This window comes from Rattus norvegicus, chromosome 1 (genome assembly GCF_021556685.1).
Source record: "Rattus norvegicus strain SHRSP/BbbUtx chromosome 1, alternate assembly SHRSP_T2T, whole genome shotgun sequence".
Taxonomy (NCBI): domain Eukaryota; kingdom Metazoa; phylum Chordata; class Mammalia; order Rodentia; family Muridae; genus Rattus; species Rattus norvegicus.
This window is the reverse complement of record NC_141534.1, coordinates 56,516,384-56,542,768: the sequence shown is the minus strand read 5'-3', so window position 1 is coordinate 56,542,768 and position 26,385 is coordinate 56,516,384. Positions and strand designations below refer to the sequence as shown.

Genomic DNA, 26,385 nt, shown 5'->3' with positions numbered 1-26,385 from the left:
TGATGAACTTTGTTCATACTGGTTTTATCTGTCATAGCCAAGAACTAAAAAAAGCCTAAATACCCCTCAACTGAAAAATGGATACAGAAAATATGGTATATATCTATACAAAGGAATACTCTTCAGCTATTAAAAATAAATACATTATGAACTTTTTAGGCAAATGGATGAACTTTAGAATGTTATCCTGAGTGAGGAAACCCAGAACCACAGAAAAACGTATGGTGTGTACTCACTTATAGGTGGACATTATCATACAGTGTAAGATAACAGATAGATAGACAAGAAGAAAGAATTCTGGACGGCCTAAATGAGGAGGTGTGAATCTCACTCAGAGGGAAAACAAAATAGTTCTCAGAAGGATGAAGTGATGGAACAGGTTAAGAGAAGAGGCAGGAAAGGAGACGGAAATAGTGATCAGGTCAAGGGAGAGGGGTTTGGGAGAGGGATGGGAGTGGGAATACAAATTTTCTGGGCAGGAGGGAGCAGGGATCTCTGGTGACTTGCTGGATGGCTGGTAAGGGAGAGCATAGGGGGAGTCTACGGGGGTGACCCTAGGTTAGAATCCTACCAGAGCAAGAGACAGAAATGGCTACCTCTTGTTGCAAGAAAGAACTTCTAGACGAGGAAGTGGACATCAATGCACTCACAGCACCAACTCAAAATCTATCTTGCTAATGAATGTGCAGGGATAAAGATATAGCAGAGATTGAGGGAACAACCAATCAATGATTGCCCCAAAGTGAGATCCATCTATGTGACAGAGATAACCTCTGACAGTATTTATGATACTCTGATATACTTGTGGACAGAAAAGAAACATACTTGTCTCTGAAGAGGCTTCATCCACAAGCTGAAACCCACAGCCAAACATCAGATGGAGCTTGGGAAGTCTTGTGGAAGAGTGAGGGAGAATTGTGAGCAAACTAGAGGGGTCAAAAACACTACAAGAAGTCCCCTACAGTCAGATACTTTGGACCATGTATACTAGAGCCTGTGCAACCAACTCCAGAGCCTGGTGTAGCTATCTGCAGTTGGTCTCCATGTGGGTCATCTGACAAGTAGATCCAGGACTGTCTCAGTCTTTGTTGCCTGCCATTGGATCTCTTCCCCATACCCGGACTGCCTGATTGTAAATCTGTGGGGCAGAATGTGCTCGGTCCACCTGGGACTAGATGTCCCAGGGTGGTGTGGTACCCAGGGAGTATCCCCATCTCCAAAGAGAAGGGAGAGCATTGTTAGAAAGGATTTGTATGGTGGGACTGGGAAGGGAAGAGGGAGAGTAGCTGGGATCAGGATGTAACCTGAATAAAGAATACCTTGTTGAAAGTAAAAAAGTTACCTTGGAAATGGGAAAGATTGATAAATGGTTAAGAGCACTGAATGCTCTTCCAGGGGTCCTGAGTTCAAATCCCAGCAACCATATGGCAGCTCACAAATATCTCTAATTAGATCTGATGACCTCTCTGTTGTTTCTAAAGACAACTACCCTGTACTTATATATAAGAAATGAATGAATGAATGAATGAATGAATGAATAAATAAATTTTATCTGGTCTTAGTTTTTGGGCAATGAATAAAATGTCCTGAGATTAAATTCAAACCCATGTCATGGACTGCCTGGATCTTTCAGGTCTGCAGGAAACATCTCAAGGAAGAACAAGAGAGGCTGGAGAAGGATGGGGAGGGGTCTGATCCCTGCAGCTCCTCAGTGTCCACTAGCACAGCACTTGCCCTTGGGAGATGACGTCTTTCACTCTTCCAGACTGTTGCACCAATCAGAATTACGTGCTCTGTGGATGAACCTGTAAAAGAGGACAGTTGCTCTTGGGCCAATATGGAGGTTCCTGGCCTCTCAGCAACTTTACTGCTGACTTTTGAGGTCTCTGGTGGGTGAGCAAAATGAAGACACACAGAGTAGCCTCAGGTTGAGTCAGCCAGGCCCAGAGGGCTCAGTGGTGTCTCTCAGATTCCCAGGCCCTCCCTAAGACTGGACACTCTACACAGTGTAAGTGGATTAGGGGATAACCAGGAAATGCAGTTGCTCAGGTGGCTGACTCTGTAGGAGGGAAATAAATCACAGTGGGAAGCTTCAGTACAGTCAGGTGACCTGAGCCCTCCACAGAGTCTAAGTCCAGACTCACAGACATTCATCTGTCCACAAGTCTCCTAAACACAGGCCTTGTCTGACCTGCAGTCCAGAGTATTGTATTATACTGTCCCCTTAGAGAGAGGACATACTTTCCAGGTAGTTGTCTTCTGTGTCACACTGAGACTGGGTCTGTGGTACAGTTGATGCCGATGGGAACTGCTCACAACTGTCATTCTATCCCACCACCTGCATTAAACAAACAAACAAACAAACAAACATACAAATAACCCATCTATCTCACTCCCTACAAACCTCATTGTTGCCAAATGGGAGTGCTTCTGTGACCTTCTTCTTACACATAAAAGCTGACTTCCCTCAGAGAGATGGATGGATGGATGGATGGATGGATGGATGGATGGATGGATGGATGGATGGATGGATGGATGGAAGGAGAGTCAGATGGATAGACAGACAGATGGATAGACAGACAGACAGACAGACAAGTGAATTGCCTTAATCAGTTTCTTCCTGTCCTACTCTTCTGAGCAAAACACCTTGTACATGGCTGGTGCAATATGCCTGTTATTCATTCCCGCTTTTTTTGGCTGTTCATTCAAGACAGCTCTCTTAGAATCTGCTCAACTCAATAAAGGCCCATCTGTGGAACGTGTAACTCCTCAGTTAGGAGCTCTGGCATTCTTGCAAGGCCCTCCCAAGATCCCTTCTGGGGCAGTTGGCAGTGTTCTCTACTTCAGACAGCAGCTGCATGAAGCAAACAGACAACTTTCCGAACATTCCACCTTGGCTGCATGCCTCAGTGAACCTCCAGCAGGGTCCCTGCCGGTTGCACATTCCACAGGGTCACAACTACAAGATCCCTTCCCCAGGACTCCTGCCCCATTGCACCACCCCCAGAGTCCCTGCTACACTGCACCTGCCCCAGGGTCCCTGCTCTGTTGTAAATGATCCAGGGTCCCTGCCCTGTTGTACCTGGCCCAGGGTTCCTACTCAGTTTTACCTGCCCCAATGTCCCTGGCCCACAGCACCAGCCTCATGGATCCTGCCCCATTGTACCACACCATGGTCCACCTTCCTGAGAGTACCTACTACCTATCTTGAGGAGGCATTTTTTAAAATCTAACTGAAAGATCTCGCCAGTCAGAGCCCATGGTCTTTGGTGGCACCAAGTATATATTTGCAGGGCTTCATCACCTTCCCTTTTTCAATCCCTTCTCCCAGTTGGCCATGTGGGAGCAAAGAAACTGGCAGCAGAACACGGACTATTCACTCAGGATATCATCACCTCTAGACTTCTCATGTGATGGGCTGCTCTGACATGTGATACAGGGGTGGCAGGTAGGCTTTGACATTGAACAAGCCCATGCTGCTGCCTCTGCTCATATGTGTGCCAGCACCTTAGCCTAAATCTACATGTTCTAAACTCCGAGAGGAGGAAGGAGATCTTCCTACATAGCGGCTGCCCTCTGAATCTGTGCTGGCCAAGGTCAAGTCAGAGTGTTTGAAAATGCCAGCTCCAGCCCCTGAGGGTTCTCTGCCTGCCTGGTGTTTGTTGTGCTTTATGTCTGGTGAGGTGAAGATGTGGTTCATACTAGGAAAAAGTTTGAAGACAACTGCCCTGGGTTCCCATGCTAAAATTCAATTCAGGACTGACAGGGACCTAAATAACAACAAGACAGTGCCAGGATCATGAGTTCAAAACGAAGAGCAAATGGGGCCTTGCTGCCATCATGTGCTGATCTGACAAGAGTTGGCACACACAATTCACCTGCACATACAATGCCCCTTGGGAAAATCATCTGTCAAGGGCACGTGTTGCCTCATGAGAGTGAACTCTCAGGGTAGGAAATGACACTTGGGAATACTGTCCTGAAAGCACCAGTATCAGGTGAATGGGCTTTGAAAAGTTTTCAGAACACAGGATAGGGGTTTGCAACCAAGTGCAGGTAATCCTTGGGAAACACCCAGTTCCTGGGGAGGTTCTGAGAGCTGTTGGATCCACTCCTGGAGAAGACAGCATTGTGTTCAGGGGGTAACAGAGCAGGAGCCTGCTGATGCTATTCACAGTATTGCAATGGAGCAGTAACAATTCCCTTAGGAGCAGGATGTCCTAGCACTCTCAGATCAAGCAGACAGCCTGGGGCTTCTGGTCCCATAGTCCCAAGAGAATGCAGCTCATCTTTGAAGCTGCTAAAGCCTGGAACCTGAAGAAGGGAACATGAACACTGTCTCAGTTAAGTGTTTACTGTTGAGAAGAGGCACACACAACCAATGCAGCTCTTATAAGGACAACATTAATGAACACAGGATTGCAGGTTCAGAGACTCAGTCCAGTATCATCAAGCTGGGAGCATGGCAGCAACCAGGTATTCATGGTGCCAGAGAGAGTGAGAGTTCCACATCGTCATCTGAAGGCTGGTTGGGGAAGATTGGCTTGCATGTGGATAGGAAAAGGGTCTTAAAGCCCATGCCCAATATGAACACCTACTTTAACAAGACCATGCCTCCTAATAGTGCCACTCCCTGAGCTAAGCATATACAAACCATCACAGACATCTTCCATGAGGGTGGTACTGTTCTATCAGAGAGAAGCCTCAGCTCCCATTAATATACTGAGGTCAACCCTGGATAGGGCACAGAGCCCTCCACACATCCTGGGACTCAGGGAGGCATCCTACGAAAGAGCTTTTTCCCCAGAAGCACACATGGGTCTCCAGGCCTCCCTTCTAGCCAGGCCCTAGGGAGTTTCCAGTGCTAAACTCTTTATCTCCCTTTGCCGAAGTTAAATATAATAAAAATTCACACTTCACAGTACAGTGAATAACAAAAATGATGAAAGTGGTAAATAGGACTGATCAGGTCTCTGAGCATGAGGGTTGATTCTATATGAAATGCGTTTGGATGCAGTATCCTCTTCCATTTACCATGGTTCTTACCCTGCTCGATGCTGCTTTAGACAGAACCATCTGGAATTCACTCACTGAGGGACTTATGCCCTGGATGGCAGCTACAGGTAGGACTTCTGCATCCAGGTCACCTAGCCCAGGGACAGAGATGCATGGATTAAATGGAGAGAAGCAGACTGGAATGGTGGAGAGGTTAACTGGACAACAGCCCTAAGGCCCCAGCAGGGTGAGAATGGAGAACGGCATACAGTTTCCCAGCCAGCCTCACTCTCCATAGACAGACTTCTTCCAGTCCTTCCTTTTGGCCAAGGGAAAGAAAAACTGCATGAACCAGCTCCCTCCCGCCTTCCTGTCTGAGACCATAACCAGCCACAGCCCGGTTCTGTGCTCATCTCTAGAGGCACACGGACCCAGGTTGATGAGCCCTTGTATCACAAACATTCTACAGCATTCTATGGGTGTCAGTCCTGATTCCCTGAGCCTGAGGTGTTCTGCACTGTTATTCAGAGAAGACTTCTCCTGATCTCTGTACAAAGATGTCTGTGTTGGATGTCAGAGGAGAATGTCCACCAAGCATCGGTCCTGTGGCTCTGGCCCTCTAATGTGTTAGCCCATGTTAACATCCCAACAGATCCCCACCTGTCTTTGTGAAACTCCTCCTTGATTGCCTTTTGTCAGAAAACATTTAGAGTCTTTTACAAGAGGCAGGGAAAATGGCACACAGCTGAAGGTGTTAGACAAAGCTGGGGACATATCAAATATTGGGCTGGTGCGAGGCTCTCTAAGCCATTCCTGGGCAGGCCTGTGCCAGAGCTCCCATAAGACCCTTTGTTTCTACCCCTGTACAGAGTAAGAACCAATTACAAGGCTCACCATCTGCCCACAGCAGAGGGAGAAGGGAACTTGGATTCCAGCCCTAGCCCAGTCCTGTAATACCTGACCTTATAGACCTTGCTTTCTTTGGGGCTCAACAGTCCCCGTCAAATGTAGACAGCAAGGTCTAGATAGTGTTCACAGCTTTTCTTGCCTGAAACTGTGCTGCGTTTGAAACTACAAACCAGAAAGCAGTGACTTGAACTTTAGACCACTGACTCAGGCTAGGGAGGACTCCAGGGCACCTGAGCTCAGCTGCAAAGGCAGAAGCTGAACCACAGTGAGGAGAGGTGGCACATTTTGCTCTTTCTTTGCTTTTCTGCTCTCAGGCCTTTCAATGAACTCTGCACATGAGGATCTTTCCTCATAGGCTTAGTGTCTTCAGACATGAGGCTCCTCTACAGGGGACTCAAAACCCCAGAAGAGTCTTCAAAAGGAAAGTGCTACACACTGCACTGCCCGCAGCACTCTGAAAAACAGAGACCCTTTCTGGGCTTGGTCCAGTCAGTGCTCAATAGTTAGCTTCTGGCTGCCCTCGGTGCTCACAAATAACACAGCTGCCTGGGTCCTGTGACCTGGCTATCATAGACTGTGAGAGTTTATTTTAACTGTGTCAGCATAGCCACTCTCTTCCTTCTGGCCCCAGGGACCACAGAGCTTCTTGTCCTCACACACGTCTGTTCTACCATCGGAATGTAACAACTAAAGTGAGCCCCACATTCAGGATGGACTTGGTTTTCTGTACATCATGTTAACCTCTGTGTAAGAGGGAGTGTTTGCATGTGTATGCATACCTCCTTCTGTGCCTAAGTGTCCATGCACAACCCTACACCTATGTCCTGTAAGAGGTCATCATCTGGACAGGTATGTGCACCTGTCTGCAATTCCCAACCCCACCTCATTCCATGGATGCTGAGCTTATGGGCTTTGCTGATGCTTCCAACAAAGCTACAGCAGCAACAGGAGTAACAGCAGCAGCAGCAGCAGCAGCAGCAGCAGCAGCAGCAGCAGCAGCAGCAGCAGCAGCAGGAGGAGGAGGAGGAGGAGGAGGAAGAGGAGGAAGAGGAGGAGGAAGAGGAGGAGGAAGAGGAGGAGGAAGAGGAGGAGCAGTAGGAAGATTTTGCTTCCCCGTGCCCATGAGAATTGCTGAATGACTACTTCTGGAGACAGGTATCATGCTGAGAACTATTTATCAAAGTGATTTAACAGAATATTAATGTTCATAGAAGACCGCTAATATTCCTGAGGTCCTGCAGCCCTGGAAGATAGAGTTACATGGCAGAGGCAAGCAGTGTGATATGTTCTTAATGCTCTCAGAGCTGATGACGTAATAGGTCTGAAGAAGCATTTCATGGGAGTCAGGGTCCAATCCCCCTCTGTCAGGGCACACAGAGCTCCTGGCCTTGCATCATGCCTGAGAGGTGACCTGGTCCTCACAGGGTCCTTGGATTGATTGGTTCCCCCTCAGTCATGGTCTACCCTATACCCCATGGTGTGTGGAACTTGTATGGGCTGGATTTACATTAGTGACCCACTGGAGCTGGACCTGGACCCAAAGAGCACGGAAGCCCTGGACACTGAGGACAATAAGACCAGCAGACAACATCTCCCCTGCCTCTCACTCTGCTCCACGAGCCAAGGCAGCTCCCACACAGCAGGCATCCAGGCTAAATCCCCTCAGAGAGAGTGTGAGATGTCTGTGGAAGAGCCCACAGGGACTGCAGGATTCTGTGGGAAAACATCTGGTAGCTTCTGGAGGAGCTGCAGCAGCCAGGCCACATGGAACTACACTGGGGGTGAGCTATAGGCCCAAGTAGCAAAGAGCCTGATCTGGCCATTGCTAGTCTGAATCCCTGGGTGCACGCTGGAATGGTCACTCAGGACTACTACAGTGAAGGCCAGTCAAGGGCATGCAATGTGTCACTAACACTGTGTGTGGCTACATTCTCAAAGTCTTGTCCAGGAAAAAAACCACTGGCCTTGACCACTAAAGTTGAGTCCAGACTCATGGGCTACAGGATAGCAGATTGAACTGAGTCTGAATTCCCATGAGTATGACCTCTGTCTGATCCCTGGGCTCAGGATAGATGAGCATGAGAAGGCACCATTCCTGTGTCTGCAGGAGTAGCAGAGAGCTCAGAATACATGAGCCACTCCTAACCCTGACTGGAGCCACTCTGGGGAGGACATGGCATCATTTGTGAGATGGCCTTATATGGGACACTGTGCTCTGGTTTGTGGCACATACAGCTCCTGTCTTTCTTGCTGACAGGTCAGATCCTCAGCTGGCCTCATCACGGACAGTCCCATGAGGAAGGATGTGTGGTTCCTACTTGAGAGTTACAGCAGGAATGAGCCCAGGACACGATGGGCCACCACAGTGAGTACGGGCAGTGCTCCTGTCTTGGCCCTGATTTACCTGTCTTTTCTTCCTCATCCTCCTCCAACTCATCTCAGCAGCCACCCAGAGACCTTTGCAGGAGTGTGGGTCAAGCTAATCAGGGTGCAGGGCTTGAGGTCAAATTCTGGGTAAGGTCTCCATATAGCCTGGATGGCTCCCACACACTGCCCAACTAAGATTTTCAAATTGGGTCCTCAGGGTTGTGGAGAATCCTCTACAGGTCACGCTGCAGGTACAGCCAATTCCTTGGGAACACTGGTTTAGCAGTGGTCCTCTGCTTCAGGCACAGAGCCTTAGTGGGAGGGCTTGCTGAGTGGCACACCAGGACCAGAAGAGTGTAGAGCCTTGGAGAGGTGTACATGAAGAACTGCAAGACTTTATTTCTACCCTTCTTTACCTCTATCTTGTACTAAAGGGTTTTTACCAGACCCCTAGGGACCTAAGAAACTTGAGTTTGTACCACCATAGGGCACTGGAGAAACTAAACCAGCAGCCCTGTGAAACCCCGGTAGAGGACAGTGTGGGCTCTGTGTTTCTGGACTGAATCTAGACTGGCATGAAGGCTGATTGACCAGCCAGCACGATGCTGGACTCACTGAGAGTTAGGAACAGTTAAAGAGTGGGAGGAGAGAGCATAAGAGGCAGTCACAGCAGAATCCAGGCCAACAATGGAACTAACTCATGTAATAGAGAAGCACATGCCCTCCCAAAAGTCTGTCAGCTTAAGGCACCACACTGAAGAATTGAACCAATAACATGCCCCATTTACACATCTCCTACCTGTGGTTCGTGTAGGGTCCTCAGGGAAGATCCTAAAGTCCATCGTGGCTGAAAAGCAGAAATATGCACATCACTGCAATGTGAAGGCTACTCTCAGCTGATGGGACCCACACAGTCTGTGGACAAGTTTGCTTAAGTGAAAGGTGGCCGTCCTGGAACTCTGGCGGTTCTTTCAGGGTAGTATACGATGACCACATCTAGAGCCATTCCTGAAAGACATAAGTGCTAAAATTCAACAATAGGGAGAGAATACTACACTGGATGGAATCACTCGACCCAGTGTGGACAAAAAGAGGTCCTACGCCATGGCATGGAGGCTCCCAAGAACCTCTAGGATGAATGTGAGCCCCACACGAGGCCACAGCCCAGCCTGGAAGAACATTAAAATATCTGAAATTATCAGGGATCATAAAGTAGGTGGGGCAGGACATGGAGCTGTTGCATGCTGGAAAGGTTGGAGGAAACAGCATGGGGCAATATAGAGGGCAGTGTGCCATGAGAGCTAAGACAGAGAACCAACAGGATGACCTATCACACCCAGGACAGATTGTCTATGCCAGAATTAGAACAGTCTGGGTAGACCTGGAGCCCTGGGATTGTAAGAGCATAGAAAGCACCAACAGTCATGGTGAGGACTACCACCATGTTGCTGTATCTTTCTGCAGGTTGAAGAGGAAGAGAACAACCACAGAGGTGACCAGTATGTCCTCAGCCTGGACAATGCCTGTCTGCTCAGTCATACAGACAGTTCATGACTAGATCACCCAGCGAAACCTGAGACTGCACACTGGTTAGCTCCTCTCAATGGCATGAAGTTCATTCTGTGCTAGCCTGGCAAAGATCCACCCCTGCCAGATATTGTAGTGTAGGCAAGAGCCATACAGCAGCCCTGTCTGTGCCAGCCAGCCTTTAAGGTTGTTTGGTAACATTCCAGAACCAGCAGCCTTTGGCCATGTCTGGGCAAGGCAGTTTTTGGCCCTCAACCCTGATGCACACTATAAAGGTCTTTTTGCCTGCCCACTTTTAGAAGATAGGCAGCCAGTTCTGTCATTAGCTTAGGGCATGTGGTGGGCCCTATTCTTCCTTCACTGAAACTAAGCTCCTAGGATTCTCAGGTGCAAACGTGTCTGAGAGAAACAAGTGTCTATGTTAGCCCTGAAGCAGCTTGGGCTCCTGTCTTAGCTGCAAGAGTTGTCATGGTGAAACTTGGGCAGTAGAGGGAGCTCTATGACTGTAAAGCCTGCCTAAGCTCCAAGGACCCAGAGCTGGCTACTGCAGGATGTCTTAGATCAAAACTCTGTAGGTCCTTTTCCCATGTCTTGCTTTTAAGTACAGTAAGCAACACAAAGGCCTCCCTTGCAGTATGTCTCACTTCCACCCAAACCTTGCAAACAAAACACCAGTGGATGCAATGGGAAAGAATCCTTACCCCATTCCTCAGGCTGTGGGGGCTGCCTCCACCTGGCATGATAGTGTTCCTGCGGCAGTGGTATAGGGCTGTTTGGGGTCTCCTCTCCTCACCTTAGTCAAGCAGGTTCAGGGGCCAGTAAGCAGGTGCAGTTCATGGGCTCTGGGAAGGTATATGGTACGTTATCTACCCATGGAGCCCTCATGATTCCTTTACTGCCCAAGGTCCAAAGAAGTATTTGATGTCCATTTACTTGGGCAAGAGGAGACTTGAATGTCACTGCTGAGCTCAGATTCTTGGTAGTTGTGCCAGCATTGTGTGAGAGCCACATCTGGATCCCTTCTAACATTCGTCAGTGTGGAGCTCAAGTCTACCTGGCTGGGTAGGGCAGAACCTCCTCTTCTAGGCCTTCTCCTGTGGGTCCTGAGCTCAGCCAGAACGTGGAGTTTGGACAACCAGTCAGGATGTCAGTTGATGCAATGACTCACACTGGGGCACAGGCAGAGCTGAGCGTTCTATTGTCTGGACAATGTGATAACAAACAGACTGGGAACCATGGGAGGAGGAGGACCCCCAAGCTAGCTCAGGTTTCAATCCCAAAAGATCAGTGTTCCCCATTCTTATGAAGTGCGTTAACTATCCCTGACCAAGAGGTATGTTAGCTTCTATTAGAAAAAGTTTGGGAACAAAAACCCTAGTGTTAAGTGGGGACTGTGCCAACTGTGAATGACCAGCATGGGGCAGGACTGGTGTCAAGACATGCCCCCCTGACACACACACAGGCACACATGCAGGTGCATATATAGGCACACATGCACATGAGCATGTGCAAACACACACACACACACACACACACACACACACACACACACACACACACACACACACACACACACACCTGGTACCAAGGGGGTGTGTCCTCCTTGCCTTTCCTTAGCTTCCCCTCATCACATATGTCCCTGAAGAGTCTGAGCCAAGGGTAGTCCCTCCCCTCTATGAGGTTTTTATCCCTCAAGCTCAGGTAAGGTCACTCTGATCCTCTTTCCTTGCCTGGCCTCAAGCTTGTCACCTGGTCCTGGGGTTCACAAGTGCTACCAAGGAAGAAAGTACCCCCCCGCCAGCATGCTAGGAACATAGCATATTTGTATTTTATGGCAAAACTACTTTGAATTTGGTTGTCTGGCCCTCAGTACCCTACCCTCTCCTTTTTTAGGGCCACAGTTCCTGTCCTCTGGCTTCTGGTCCTCATCATTCTCCACCCTGGTTTCTTAAGTAGTTGGTTCGTTTTAGTCTTCCTGACCTTCAACCAGTGGTCTCAGTCCTGCTCCTCCTTGTGGCAGTTTCATATTTGCTAATACGAATTTGCTCATTAAACATTTTGTTGTATTAAAAAAAAGGACGAAAGTGCAAATGTCTCCATTTTTACCCAGCTGCTCATACTGCTGGCTCTGGTCATGAGTCAAGTGTGGACAGGAGCTTGGTAGGGTCTAGGTACTTCGTTTGTCAGTGTGTCCACCAACACAAGTCTCCTGTGGTACCAAAGCACTCCAAATAGAGCTTGGGATGTGCTGGGTGGCATGGCTGAGTATGCCTGTGAATAGCAGACAGGCCCAGTACAGCCACAGTACAGCCTTCTCTGGGCGTGAATGTGCCTGAAAACAGATGATGTTTTGTTGGACAGGAATGGAAAAGTCACAGCTATGCACTTTGGCTTCAGTACACAAGTTGAACTAGGGCAAATGCTGAACCAATACTATGGTGGTTACACTTTGCTGCCTTTGAACTCTGCCTAGGCAAACTTCATAATAGTCCAAAGAATGACATATGGGACATAGGAGTAGCCTTATATTTCACGGTCGTCAGAAAGGTCTCATATGACCCTATAATCATGCAAGACTTGAGAAGACAGGTTATGGCCTGTGTATACCTCGTCCACATGTGGGCTGTCAGAAGAACTTAAGGGCCTACATCATCTATCTATAAGGCATATTGTGTGGTCTTGGAGTTGAGCACAGGGACTTGCACATGTAAGCAAGTGCTGTACGCCTAGGTCCGTTTTCTGAACTATATTTTCTCTTTTATATCCACTTCCTAGGATATCTTAAAAAGAAAGTAGGGCCTTGGTCTACCATGAAATCTTGAACCTGAAGGTAAAGTTTAATACAAAGATCACATGTCACTCACAGATGAATCTAGTAGGAAGTACATGAACTTCAGTAGCACTCAATATGAAACCCACAATGTGTGTACACCACCCTCACTGCCCTCATTTAAACTCATGTTTGGACCACTGTCCCTAGCTGGAGACACCTTGTCATCTCCCAGAATAAAGTGGAGGCTTCGTGCTCCAGTGGAACAACTGATTCAAGGTGCAAGTGATGAGTAACATTACAGTGAACACCAGGGACTGCCCCTGCAGAGGCAGGAAGTGGCCCTTCCATTCCTGCTGGGGAAGCAGTATCTAAATTGTCCTGAACAGGGGAGGATCCCCTCACTCTAGCTGATATATTGGGTGACACAAGGAATGTAGGTAGATTATGAAATCACAGTACCACATTTCTTTCTGAGGCAGAGACTCTTGAGAAACTTTGCCCAGGAGTTAACAGCTCAAGATAGCAAGGTGAGGTCACTGTGGGCCCTGCATTGACCTATGAAAAGTTATTCATATTAATCACCATATCTTTAAAACTTACAGCATGTGAGAGCAAAGTCTCCTCGGAGACTCAGCTAAAACTAATCGGTGAGCTTTTAAGAACACAAACAAGTAGGAAATTTAAATTCATGTGACTACTACTAGTAAAGCAACATGCTGGCAGGTAGATAAGGGCCTTTGTGTAAGGCCCCTGACAACATATAGAACTTGAGATGTCAAGTGCTCAGCTCACATGCTCAGTGCCATGAACTCAAGACAGAGCTTCTCTGTGAGTCACCATCTCTGAAGCATGGTGTGCAAACAGTGGCAACAAACCTTCTCCCAAGTTTGAAGCTGACTTTACTGTCATTGATTGTTTGCACCCTCCCCCAGATTGCCAGATTTGATTAACATTCTCTGAATTTCTCTCACCCATGTACAGATGGACCTCCCTCTGCACATGAAGCCTGTTCCTCTCAGGCCTGCTCTTCTCCTCCCCAGATTAGGAACTGGATACCTTTCAAGCCTACATTCTCAAGTCTTGTATCAACTTTGGGTACACAATAGGCACAACATGACATTGAATGCCAAATGACACTTGCCTACCAGACAATGATTACAGTCCAGGGGTCCCAAATGGAAACTGGCCAGGGAAGGTCAGGTAACCCCTATCCTGTCTCTATGTAGAGACAAAAATTGACACACCTTCCCAAGCAGACTTTCTCAGCTGTCTCAGCCCACACAGCAGTCCTTTGCTGAGCTTCTTTACTTCCAGTGACCAATGAGAATACATGAGAAGATGCCTGATTCTGGAAAGACCTGGGCCCCATGAACCACAGCAGCCACAGCTTCTGATCAAAGGTGATTCCAGGAACTGAAAATGTCTAATGTTCCTGTGGCGATTTGAAAACAGTAAGGCCAGGGAGTGGGACTATTTGGAGGTGTGGACTAAGTGTGGCCTTGATGAAATACATGTGTCACTGTGGCTGTGACCTTTACGTTTCTTGTCTGAGCTGCCTGGAAATCAGTTTTCTCCTAGAGGCCTTCAGATGAAGATGTAGAACTCTCAGCTCCTCCTGCACCATGTCTGCCTAGATGCTGCCATGCTCCCACCTTGATGACAGTAAAGTAAACCACTGAATCTGTAAGCCAGACACAAATGTGTTCTTTAAGAGTACCTCTGTTCATGGTGTCTGTTCACAGCAGTAAAACCCTAAATCAGTTACTCCTGATTACAGAATAGAAGCTTAGTTTAGTGATGTCGTTCCTTGAGGAGAGATGGCCTCTTATTAAGGTGCTATTCTTCTAAGAAATTTCAGGCTCTCTTCTGGCATGGGCATTCATTATAATATTAATCTTCCCAGTGTCCTTTTCACTCCAAACTATAATTTTTTATTTCTTTTTTGCCTCCTTTGCTTTGATTCATTATAGACCTGTTAAGAGTAATTGCTAAGAACAACATGACAGTGGTTATACAAGGCTCTCTTCAAATCTGCACCAAATAATTTTGTTTATTACTTTTAAATTTAGCCTCAGGTAAGGTGTTAGGGAGTGGGAAGAAGGAACCCATATTTCTGTAAGAGCATCACAGGAAATATCATTAGCCAGTCGTAAACATTGTTCCCTTCCGAATCCCCTTGTTCTGGGCTTCCCCAGTCTGAATAGTTCTTGGCACTCCTGAGCATTCCAAGCTCCTGCCAGTATAGACCATTAAGCTCTTCTTAGACCATTCAACAACTTCTAGGTCAAAGTTCCAAAGTTTTCCATATTCCCCTAAACAAGAACCAAACAAGCACAACCTGGCAGGATCAGGTGTCACACAGCAAGAGTCCACTCCATTACATCACCATCTGCATTAGTTACATTTGTATTTCTGTGACAGAAATGCCATGAGCACAGCAAACTATAAAAGAAGTAGGGAGTTAGTGATCCTATTACAGAGACCACTTGTTACCAGAGGTTAAGTTCCATGACTACAAGGCATGGTGGACATATAAAGGCAGACCTATCAGAATCACACCAGACTTTTCGCCGGAAACTATGAAAGCCAGAAGATCCTGGACAGATGTCATACAGACCCTAAGAGAACACAAATGCCAGCCCAGGTTACTGTATCCTGCAAAACTCTCAATTAACATAGATGGAGAAACCAAGATATTCCATGACAAAACCAAATTTACACAATATCTTTCTACAAATCCAGCACTACAAAGGATAATGAATGGTAAAGCCCAACATAAGGAGGCAAGCTATACCCTAGAAGAAGCAAGAAACTAATCGTCTTGGCAACAAAACAAAGAGAAGAAAAGCACACAAACATAACCTCATATCCAAATATGAATATTACAGGAAGCAATAATCACTATTCCTTAATATCTCGCAACATCAATGGCCTCAACTCCCCAATAAAAAGACATAGATTAACAAACTGGATACGCAATGAGGACCCTGCATTCTGCTGCCTACAGGAAACACACCTCAGAGACAAAGACAGACACTACCTCAGAGTGAAAGGCTGGAAAACAAATTTCCAAGCAAATGGTCGGAAGAAGCAAGCTGGAGTAGCCATTCTAATATCAAATAAAATCAATTTTCAACTAAAAGTCATCAAAAAAGATAAGGAAGGACACTTCATATTCATCAAAGGAAAAATCCACCAAGATGAACTCTCAATCCCAAATATCTATGCCCCAAATACAAGGGCACCTACATACGTAAAAGAAACCTCACTAAAGCTCAAAACACACATTGCACCTCACCCAATAATAGTAGGAGATTTCAACACCCCACTCTCATCAATGGACAGATCATGGAAACAGAAATTAAACAGAGACGTAGACAGACTAAGAGAAGTCATGAGCCAAATGGACTTAACAGATATTTATAGAACATTCTATCCTAAAGCAAAAGGATATACCTTCTTCTCAGCTCCTCATGGTACTTTCTCCAAAACTGACCATATAATTGGTCAAAACACGGGCCTCAACATGTACAGAAAGATAGAGATAATCCCATGCATGCTATCAGACCACCACGGCCTAAAACTGGTCTTCAATAACAATAAGGGAAGAATGCCCACATATACGTGGAAATTGAACAATGCTCTACTCAATGATAATCTGGTCAAGGAAGAAATAAAGAAAGAAATTAAAAACTTTTTAGAATTTAATGAAGATGAAGGTACAACATACCCAAACTTATGGGACACAATGTAAGCTGTGCTAAGAGGAAAACTCATAGCACTGAGTGCCTGCAGAAAGAAACAGTAAAGAGCATATGTCAGCAGCTTGACAGCACACCTAAACGCTCTACAGCCAAAAGAAACAAATACACCCAGGAGGAGTAGAAGGCAGGAAATAATCAAACTCAGAGCTGAAATCAACCAAGTAGAAACAAAAAGGACCATAGAAAGAAACAACAGAACCAAAAGTTGGTTCTTTGAGAAAATCAACAAGATAGATAAACCCTTAACCAGACTAACGAGAGGACACACAGAGTGTGTCCAAATTAACAAAATCAGAAATGAAAAGGGAGACATAACTACAGATTCAGAGGAAATTCAAAAAATCATCAGATCTTACTATAAAAGCCTATATTCAACAAAACTTGAAAATCTGCAGGAAATGGACAATTTCCTAGACAGATACCAGGTACCGAAGTTAAATCAGGAACAGATAAACCAGTTAACCAATCCCATAACTCCTAAGGAAATAGAAGCAGTCATTAAAGGTCTCCCAACCAAAAAGAGCCCATGTCCAGACAGGTTTAGTGCAGAATTCTATCAGACCTTCATAGAAGACCTCATAGCAATATTATCCAAACTATTCCACAAAATTGAAACAGATGGAGCACTACTGAATTCCTTCTATGAAGCCACAATTACTCTTATACCTAAACCACACAAAGACCCAACAAAGAAAGAGAACTTCAGACCAATTTCCCTTATGAATATCGACACAAAAATACTCAATAAAATTCTGGCAAACCGAATCCAAGAGCACATCAAAACAATCATCCATCATGATCAAGTAGGCTTCATTCCAGGCATGCAGGGATGGTTTAATATATGGAGAACCATCAACGTGATCCATTATATAAACAAACTGAAAGAACAAAACCACATGATCATTTCATTAGATGCTGAGAAAGCATTTGACAAAATACAACACCCCTTCATGATAAAAGTCCTGGAAAGAATAGGAATTCAAGGCCCATACCTAAACATAGTAAAAGCCATATACAGCAAACCAGTTGCTAACATTATACTAAATGAAGAGAAACTTGAAGCAATTCCACTAAAATCAGTGACTAGACAAGGCTGCCCACTGTCTCCCTACTTATTCAATATAGTTCTTGAAGTTCTGGCCAGAGAAATCAGACAACAAAAGGAGATCAAGGGGATACAGATCGGAAAAGAAGAAGTCAAAATATCACTATTTGCAGATGATATGATAGTATATTTAAGTGATCCCAAATAGTTCCACCAGAGAACTACTAAAGCTGATAAAAACTTCAGCAAAGTGGCTGGATATAAAATTAACTCAAATAAATCAGTAGCCTTCCTCTACACAAAAGAGAAACAAGCCGAGAAAGAAATTAGGGAAACGACACCCTTCATAATAGACCCAAATAATATAAAGTACCTCGGTGTGACTTTAACAAAGCAAGTAAAAGATTTGTACAATAAGAACTTCAAGACACTGAAGAAAGAAATTGAAGAAGACCTCAGAAGATGGAAAGATCTCCCATGCTCATGGATTGGCAGGATTAATATAGTAAAAATGGCCATTTTACCAAAGCATCTACAGATTCAATGCAATCCCCATCAAAACAGCAATCCAATTCTTCAAAGAGTTAGACAGAACAATTTGCAAGTTCATCTGGAATAACAAAAAACCCAGGATGGCTAAAGTATCCTCAACAATAAAAGGACTTCAGGGGGAATCACTATCCCTGAACTCAAGCAGTATTACAGAGCAATAGTGAAAAAAAACTGCATGGTATTGGTACAGAGACAGACAGATAGACCAATGGAATAGAATTGAAGACCCAGAAATGAACCCACACACCTATGGTCACTTGATTTTTGACAAAGGAGCCAAAACCATCCAATGGAACAAAGATAGCATTTTCAGCAAATGGTGCTGGTTCAACTGGAGGGCAACATGTAGAAGAATGCAGATCGATCCATGCTTATCACCCTGTACAAAGCTTAAGTCCAAGTGGATAAAGGACCTCCACATCAAACCAGACACACTCAAACTAATAGAAGAAAAACTAGGGAAACATCTGGAACACATGGGCACTGGAAAAAATTTCCTGAACAAAACACCAATGGCTTATGCTCTAAGATCAAGAATCGACAAATGGGATCTCATAAAACTGCAAAGCTTCTGTAAGGCAAAGGACACTGTGGTTAGGACAAAACGGCAACCAACAGATTGGGAAAAGATCTTTACCAATCCTACAACAGATAGAGGCCTTATATCCAAAATATACAAAGAACTCAAGAAGTTAGACCGCAGGGAGACAAATAAGCCTATTAAAAAATGGGGTTCAGAGCTAAACAAAGAATTCACAGTTGAGGAATGCCGAATGGCTGAGAAACACCTAAAGAAATGTTCAACATCTTTAGTCATAAGGGAAATGCAAATCAAAACAACACTGAGATTTCTCCTCACACCAGTGAGAATGGCTAAGATCAAAAACTCAGGTGACAGCAAATGCTGGCAAGGATGCAGAGAAAGAGGAACACTCCTCCATTGTTGGTGGGGTTGCAGACTGGTACAACCATTCTGGAAATCAGTCTGGAGGTTCCTCAGAAAATTGGACATTGAACTGCCTGATGATCTAGCTATACCTCTCTTGGGCATATATCCAAAAGATGCCCCAACATATAAAAAAGACATGTGCTCCACTATGTTCATCGCAGCCTTATTTATAATAGCCAGAAGGTGGAAAGAACCCAGATGCCCTTCAACAGAGGAATGGATACAGAAAATGTGGTACATCTACACAATGGAATATTACTCAGCTATCAAAAAAGATGACTTTATGAAATTTGTAGGCAAATGGTTGGAACTGGAAAATATCATCCTGAGTGAGCTAACCCAATCACAGAAAGACATACATGGTATGCACTCATTGGTAAGTGGCTATTAGCCCAAATGCTTGAATTACCCCAGATAGCTAGAACAAATGAAACTCAAGATGGATGATGAAAATGTGAATGCTTCACTCCTTCTTTAAAAGGGGAACAAGAATACCCTTGGCAGGGAAGAGAGAGGCAAAGATTAAAACAGAGACTGAAGGAACACCCATTCAGAGTTTGCCCCACATGTGGCCCATACATATACAGCCACCCAATTAGACAAGATGGATGAAGCAAAGAAGTGCAGGCAGACAGGAGCCGGATGTAGATCGCTCCTGAGAGACACAGCCAGAATACAGCAAATACAGAGGCGAAAGCCAGCAGCAAACCATTGAACTGAGAATAGGACCCCCGTTGAAGGGATCAGAGAAAGAACTGGAAGAGCTCGAAGGGGTTCGAGATCCATATGAACAACAATGCCAACCAACCAGAGCTTCCAGGGACTAAGCCACTACCTAAATACTATACATGGACTGACCCTGGACTCTGACCTCATAGGTAGCAATGAATATCCTAGTAAGAGCACCAGTAGTAGGGGAAGCCCTTGCTCCTGCCAAGACTGAACCCCCAGTGAACGTGATTGTTGGGGGGAGGGCGGCAATGGGGGGGAGGGGGAGGGGAAAACCCATAAAGAAGGGGGGGATTAGGGGGATGTTTGCCCGGAAACCGGGAAAGGGAATAACACTCAAAATGTAAATAAGAAATACTCAAGTTAATAAAAAACAAACAAACAAACAAACAAAAACCAAAAAAACAAGGCATGGTGGAAGGAGCAGGAAACTGAGGGCTCACATCTAGAATCACAAGTACAAAGCAGAAGGTGCACTGGGAGTCACGAAAATCACAGTAACCTCAAGTCCAGCCCAGATGACATTCTTTCTCCAGCAAGGGCACACCTCCTGAATCTTCCCAAACAGATTCACCAACTGGGAAAGGAGTACTCAAATGCCCGAGACAGTGGAGGATAGCTCATTCAAAATGTCATGGTGATTCAGGAATTCGAATCAGTAACAGAGAGAACCTTCACTCTGGGTCAATGTGTGTTGCTGCAGAGCCAGCAAGCTGCTCTCCCTCCTCTTTCACATAAGTTGTGGATTAAGTAAAAATGTAAACAAGCATCTCCATGGAAAATCAACAGCCCTTTTAATCTGGTAATACTTATAGGATAAGTCCAGAGGTGCTGGACACGGAAATCACAGAAGGATCCCACGCAAACTCAAACCCTTTAGTCTTCAGGAATAAAAATACCACAGAAGCCAAAAGGGGCAAGGACATTGAGCAAACACTCACTCACTCAGCAGATAAAATTACACCTAGTCCTAACCCACAGACCTACTTATAAACAGCATACATTCTGCTGGTACCTATTCAACACAACCCTAAATGCTGCAATCAAAACAAATGGTTTCTTACTTTGTTAAGTATGACTTAAAAACTCTGAAGGAGTCCTCTGAAGGAGGTAAATGGAAACTTCTCAGGGCCTGGGGTGGTTGGCTAAGGGAGTACAGAATAACAAAACAACAACACCCAATTTCCCCACCAGCAAGCAGAAACCGGCCTGATGTCAGTTGCCAATTCCTGAGGGTTTAACAGAAGCCTACAGACTGGAAGGACTGAGGTAGGTGAGATTAAAATAGTTACACTGAAAGCCCACTTGAGGAATGAGAAAGGTAGCAACTGGACATTGCTCTGTGTGTGTGTGTGTGTGTGTGTGTGTGTGTGTGTGTGTGTGTGTGTGTGTCTGTCAGTCTGTCTGTGTCTGTGTTTGTGTCTGTGTGTGCCTGTGTAGAGGTCTGTGTGTGTGTTTGGGTTTTTGTTGGTTATTTTCAGGCAGGGTCACACCACAAAATGTGGCTATCTTAATATTTAACATGTAGACCAGAGTAGTTTAGACAGTTTAGAGAGCCTCTCTCTCCCAAGTGGTGCCATTAATGATGTGTAGCACCAGTTATGGGTGACTTTAAATCTCAAATTCTGAAGATTTTATAAGTCTTCTTTTGCTTGTCTTAACAATGCTGCTTCTTGAGGCAATACATGGTGCACTAAGAACAGAATAGAATATACTGTGTTCGTTGGTGAGATGGATCAGAGGTGAAAGGAACTTACTGACGATCTGAGTTTAGTTCCAGAGGTACTGTTAATATTCAAAAACAAGTACTGTCAATTTGTATTCTTTCTAAAAATCTGTGAGGGCATCCAGTCAGAGATTAAACTGTTTTTCGTGTTGTGATGCTACACAATCATAAGACTGATTCCTGTGGAACAGGCTAGTGGAGCAGACAGTAATCAACAGGACACGAGAAAACCTACAGAGCAGAAACTAGAGAGATGGTTCAGGGTTTGAGAGCACTGGCTGCCCTTGCAGAGGACCTGCACGTGTATTGCAGGACCCATAGGCAGCTCACAGCCATCTGCAACTCCTGGTCTCAGGTATCTGACCCTCTTATGACTTTGGGGACACTGCCTAATACATACAGTGCACATACCCACATATATGTGGACCATGCATATACACAAAATAAAATACCTAACTCTAAAAGAAAATAAATCCTTCAGAGACATCAAACAGATTCATGATACCCTGTTGGACACACTGACTTTTGTGACATGAGACAATGGCCAGCTTTGCTCTTATGACCTTGAAGAGGAGCTATTAACTAACCTTCATGACCAGAGAGAGCAGGTATTCTAAATCTTATGACATGGGAGAGTGGCTATACCAAAACATGTGTCCTGACACTTGAAGTTAAATCCATAACTACCAATATTAGCAGTCAGCAGCTTTCTAAATTCATTTTGTGATGTCTACATTAAATTACAGCCAAATATATTCAAAACGTGACCAAAATAACTATTTCTGCAGACTTTCTGACATGTACAACAACTGATAAGTGATAGAGTTATTACTACCATTTCCCAGCATCAAACGCTGAGCCTCTCCAATCTGAAGATATTCCTGCACAAACCAACTTCTCTCTTCTGGAATATACTAAACTGAAGCTGAAGAGTTAAAATAAAAACTTCATAAAAACTGCAAAAGAACAGCAGATAAGGGGGCAGGACAGAGCTGGCCTGAGATGTGCCCGGCCAAGCCTATAAACAAGGTCGAGGGATTGTTCCAGGAAGGGGGCCATCCGGACGGATGACTCCCTGCTCTACAGATAAAGACATTCTCCTATATTGAGAACACCCCAGCCCGCACGTACTGCTTGCAGATGAGACCTTGTACCCATTTCCCTTGCTGATAACCACGCGAAACCCCCTGGCTTCTCCTATATAAACCCCTGCCTGAAGAGGCTCGGGGCCGATTCCTCTGTCTCCTGTGTGAGATAGGTGTCAGTCCGGGATCTCGTTAATAAACGCTACCTCTTGCTGTTACATCAAGACCGGCTACTCGCGTTTCTTGGGGGCACCTCAACCTGTGACTGGAGAGAGTCTCCCCAAGTTTGGGGGTCTTTCAAAGCTAAAGCCATCTCAGTTCACCTCTACAGCTGCAGCCTTGTCCTCCTCTCACAAGCACTCTTAAAACATAACCCCATGACAGTAGTCACACTGTGAAATGAGTGTTGTTTAAGGGTGCCTGAGCAAGTCCACTTTCTGTTGCAAGAACAAAATGACTGAAGCTGGCTTATGCATGAAGAGGTTTGTTTGGGACAGTTTTGTTATTGAAAGCTGGGGTGACCTCACTGGCTCAGCTTTGGTCATAGTACCATATGATATCATGGTTGGAGTGTGTGCTAGAGAGAAAGATCCCATGGCATGATGAGAAGTGAGAGGGGTTTGGGAAGAGTTTGGATCTTTTCATAGCCACCAGGTTTTGCTACACAGGCTCCCTCTAGACATGACATAACCATCTTGCAGTAGGCACCACCTGTGTGTGTGTCTGTGTGCTTGTGTGTTTATGATATGTGTAGTATAATGTAGGTTGTGTGTGTTCGTATCTATATATGTGTGTCTTTGTGTGCATGTGCACTTGTGTGTGTGTGATTTCCATGTGTTTATTTGTGTGTGTGCCTCTGTGTGGTATGGCATGATGTGTATGGTGTGGTATATGTGTATGTGAATGTGTGTGTGCACCCGTGTGTGTGGGCATCTGAGTTGTGTGAATGCATGTATGTGTGTGTGTGTGTTCCATGTGTGTTTTTGTGAGTATGTGCATGTGTGTGGGCATGTGTGTGTGCACATGTGTGCCTCTGTGTGCATTTGTGTGTGCACATATGTGTCTGTATGCATGTATATGTCATGAGTGTGTGTTCATGTATGTGTGTTTGTGTGTGTGTGTGTGTTGTGTGAGCATGAAGAGACAAAATGAAAAGATTAAGTCCTTTTTTCATCACTCTCTCCCTTACAAGTTCAAGTCAAGCCACTCACTGAAACACAAGTCTGTCATCTCAGCCAGGCTGACTGTCAGCTACAAGAATAGGCTGGTATCACACTGTCCCACAGTTCTAGGATTATGGGCATATATAGTCCACAGTCACAGCTGGTTAGTCCTAATGGTTCTTACATGAGCTTCCAGCACAAGGCCTTTTGGGGACATCCATAATCAAATGATGACAGGGACAGACCTTGCTACCCTCAAGCATACCATTTTCAAGGAAGAAGCCTTCTTGTTAAAAGCAGTGAAAACAGCAGGCACAAGAACACCTGACCTCACTTTCCTCCTGAGACACAGAGATAGAAGCCACACATAACTCTGGTCTTCCCACTGAAGAGAGGTCAGCCTGAGCTAAGCAGCTCTCATCTGTCCCAGTTTTCTTCTTGGCTTTCATCATAGGGAAGCATGATAAATATTTTTCCAAGTCTGCACAGGTCACCAACACCCTTCCTAGTTGTGTCTGACAAAGCCACATGGAGACTACTGTGTAACTGGAGTCCTAGTCTATGGCATCTCTCTCCTTCACACTACACTCTTTCTAATGAAGCTTTGATAAGGAAACTATATTCTTTGTGTACTGACAAATCCCACATTCTTTACATGTGGCTATTGTTTCTTGCTCAGAATGCTTGCCTGGAGACAGGGGTGGATGCAGGTATTTTGGAAACAAGGCGAGATGCTGGTACTCTAGTAGCCATAGGACACAAGCCATCACAGCTATAGTTCAGAGCATGGCATGCATTCACAAAGAAGACGCTGTAGGCACCAAGAGCAGCTACATCCACAGGGACCTAAGGAGAGGGACCTGATTGCTACTGTTCATGTTGCATTTCCTCTTTGTTCTGACTGTTTTAAATGGAATTGCCCAACACAACACACTTCCTAGGATATCTGACAGCCACTCACAGATGCACATGCAGGTAAAACACCAATGCAAATGAAATAAAAATAAATAATTTTAAACTAGTATATAAGAGAGAGAGACTGGTGTTTATAAAAGAGAAACTTACCCTCAAAAACTATTTACTGTCCTGAAATCTATTTCTCATAAGCAGAGGACCATAGGCATGGAATTCTTTCTCTCCGCACTTCTCAGTGTGTGCTAGGGTACTCGATCTTTATAGGTATTTGGTGAAACATTGAGGAGCTTAGAAAGATTAGCATCATGTTGCATGTCAGCTGTCTTTATAGTCTTGAGTTCCATGTTTTCAGCTGAGCATCTGTTGCAATGGGTTCTGTATCCTGAGTTATTGTCATGGTCTGTGGAACTCCATTAACTACATGGATACAGGGGCCACAGAATGGTCATCTGGTACTTCCCCAGCCCATGAACATGACCCATGTCCAGTCACAAGTCAGAATTGGGTCCTCAAAGCTGCCACCAGGAATGCATGTAGACAAAACTAAGGTATCTGAGGAGGGTAAGGAGGAACAGAGTCAGGTTGAGGCCTGTTTCAAATTCAGAATTGCCAAGTATGTATTTCAGTTAACTGCTTTCATATTTCCCTACTGGGTGAAATCTTATCACTTGTTAGATTGGATCTTTTAAGCCAGAGAGCTAACACTGCTGAAGCAAAATCGTCATACAGACAGGCTATCAGGAATGTCACCCATGTTTATTATCTCTGGTAACAGCAGAAGTGCAGAAACATTTCCTCACTCAGGGTGAGTATGGCACAAAGAAAACCAGTGCATGCTCCTTACACCCCTGAGGGCTTCCCAGTGTAGGGGCCAGCACACTGGGTTCTGACAGTCAATGTGTCTGTGATGTGACTAAGGCACTAGGGACTGCTTACATCATCAACAGCAAGGGTCACTTTTCTAGGGATGGCACTGCAGAGATCAGACAGTAGTTAAACCTGAAAGCTCATCACATTCAACTTCTCCCTGAGCTCCTAACACACCTGATCCCCACACCCTAAGCACTTGCAAGGCCTTCATGCCTGCTGCTGTACTTTCACACTCTGCTTCCATGCACTCTGCATTCTTCCTCCTCTCATGCTCTGCTCCCAAGGCCCTGCCTTCCACCCTGGTTTTTCTTTATTTTTATTTCATGCTCCTACCTCTTCCATGTATTCTGAGTGGATCAGCTATGGGGTAGGATCATGAAATCTGTGGTTCTAAACACACACACACACACACACACACACACACACACACACTCAGAGAGAGAGAGAGAGAGAGAGAGAGAGAGAGAAACACACACAGAAAAACACACAGACACATACACACACACACACACACACACACACACACACAGAGAGACACACACACAGTCGTACCAGTTTAAGACAAGACTATGTGTCTGCAGGGGATCCAATTCATCCAAGATTAGGGACCTGAAAAAAGATCACTAAACTTCAAAAGAAAAATCGAAAGAAAATAACTCAAAGGAGTGTCACTGCAGGTTCTGCCACCCAAGAAGAGCCCGTGAGAAGACGAAGGGCATACTGAACAACCAGCCACACTGGAAATGTCTGCATCTGAACTGTGCAGCATCCCTATCCTGGAGTGTGGCATGCTGTGGGGGTGTCTGAGACACCATTTCTGAACACCTGGGTTTGCACTTATTTAGACCAAGTCATTGGGTGTTGAAGGTGACTACTATATCTATAGATTTATTAAAACTTATATGAATGAATTCATGATGCACAAATTGTACAACCCCACTCTCAAGAACCACCAACTGTTGGACGTATCATTAATGAATTATTCCTTAAATACTTCTGAGCACGGGGATGAAAAA

The 26,385-nt window shown here is 45.2% G+C and overlaps 1 long non-coding RNA gene across 3 annotated transcripts in view; it reads right to left on the bottom strand.

The window, feature by feature from the left end:
* Nucleotides 1-1,530: 1,530 nt before the first annotated feature.
* Nucleotides 1,531-26,385, bottom strand: part of LOC148007001 (uncharacterized) — a 28,269-nt gene continuing 3,414 nt past the window's right edge. For 2 of the 3 annotated variants that reach the window (XR_015645928.1, XR_015645932.1), the window contains 4 exons: nt 9,071-9,279; nt 5,047-5,147; nt 2,242-2,338; nt 1,531-1,805 (listed from right to left, as the gene is read on the bottom strand). This is a non-coding gene — a long non-coding RNA (uncharacterized LOC148007001). The remainder of the gene's footprint in view (nt 1,806-2,241; nt 2,339-5,046; nt 5,148-9,070; nt 9,280-26,385) is intronic. The other variant, XR_015645940.1, reaches the window with a different exon arrangement.